We start from the raw sequence: 1,577 nt of genomic DNA, 5'->3' as shown, positions 1-1,577 counted from the left end.
CTACCTCCTTACAGAGTGCTGGCAATGTGGGTATCAATTTCTCATCACGGGACGAAATAAATCCTGATTAGTTACTATCACTAATGATCATTTTCTGATTTTTAGCAACTGGTTTGGAGGGGGTCATAGGACCCAGTTCTAGACAGATAAACAAAGGAGGTATTTGACAGCTTTTTTTTCTGGAAAAGGTTTCCTCAAAGCTTCAAGAAACCATGTAGGGTGAAATGAAATCTTATCTTTTGTTGAACCTCTCCTTGTCTGGATGTAATGCCTAGTTGTGTCTTTCAAAAATGAATTATAACTTAAGCTCAGGTACTCACCTCATCACAGCCCTCTGCGCCAATGTGGATCTTGGCAGATTCATTGAAAAGAAGGACAATCTACTGTCAAGTCCAAGACAGCCTTCTACTCGTTCTATCTTCCTATAGCTGCTGTCATATAAATGACAGGTAGTGACGAGGAGAAAAATACATGCCAATGCCGGGCGCCTGGGTGGCTCAGTGGGTTAAGCCTCTGCCTTCGGCTCAGGTCATGATCTCAGTGTCCTGGGATCAAGCCCCCCCATCGGGCTCTCTGCTCAGCAGGGAGCCTGCTTCCCACCCCCCACCCCGCGCCCTGCCTGCCTCTCTGCCTACTTGTGATCTCTTTCTCTGTCCAATAAATAAATAAATAAAGTCTTTAAAAAAAAATGCCAATGCCAAGAAGATCCTGCTGGAGATGGGGGAGTTCTTTCAGATTCAGGAGGATTACCTTGATCTCTTCGGGGAGCCCAGTGTGACAGGCAAGATTGGCTCTGACATCCAGGACCACAAACGCAGCTAGCTGCAGCAGGCTCCTTCAGATCTGTCTGCAGCACCAGATCCTTCTGGAAAATTATGGGCAAAAGGAGACTGAGAAAATGGCCTGGGTGAAGGCACTATAGGATGAGCTGAACCTGCCAGCTGTGTTCACAAAGCACCAACAAGACAGCTACAGCCACCTCCTGAGCCTTATGGAGCAGTACGCCTCGCCCCTGCCCTTAGCCATCTTCCCGGGGCCAGCACAAAAGAGCCATAAGACAGAAAAGTGACCTGGAGACTGCAAGGGCGGGGAAGGGAAGGGGAAGGGAAGTTCTCAATGAATTGTCTAACCTTCAAAAGGAATATATATATATATATATGCCAGTTGACTTAGGGTGCTCTCTTTGTAGTAACTGAAGATACAGATTTCCACTTTTATAGGAGTTATATAATTCAGATGTGGACTTTAAGTAAATCATTTGATGTCTTGATATAGAGATCTGTTTAATTTTGATATCATTTAAACATTAGAAATCGACAAGAAACAAATGGGTATGCTTTCTTGAATTGCTATATCACTAACCTAAGAAATTAACCTTGGAACCTGACATAATGTCAGTGTACCTCCCTTTTTAAAATGCATAACATAAATGTTTTGAGTTAATTTAATTTACATTATTATTCATGGATCATTGCTACAATGTAGATTGACAACATTTGATTTGAGATTAAGGATCTACTTTTGTTTGCCTTCAAATGATTAGCCTAGTAGCCTATCTTATTTGAACAACTGAGCTG

The 1,577-nt window shown here is 42.8% G+C and overlaps 1 pseudogene; it reads left to right on the top strand.

The window, feature by feature from the left end:
• The first annotated feature begins 290 nt into the window (after positions 1–290).
• Positions 291–1,069, top strand: LOC116871484 (annotated as a pseudogene).
• The last annotated feature ends 508 nt before the right edge of the window (positions 1,070–1,577 follow it).

The sequence above is a fragment of the Lontra canadensis genome, unplaced genomic scaffold (assembly GCF_010015895.1).
Source record: "Lontra canadensis isolate GAN:19392208 unplaced genomic scaffold, GSC_riverotter_1.0 scaffold1, whole genome shotgun sequence".
Classification (NCBI taxonomy): domain Eukaryota; kingdom Metazoa; phylum Chordata; class Mammalia; order Carnivora; family Mustelidae; genus Lontra; species Lontra canadensis.
This window is presented reverse-complemented; position numbering and strand designations above follow the sequence as displayed.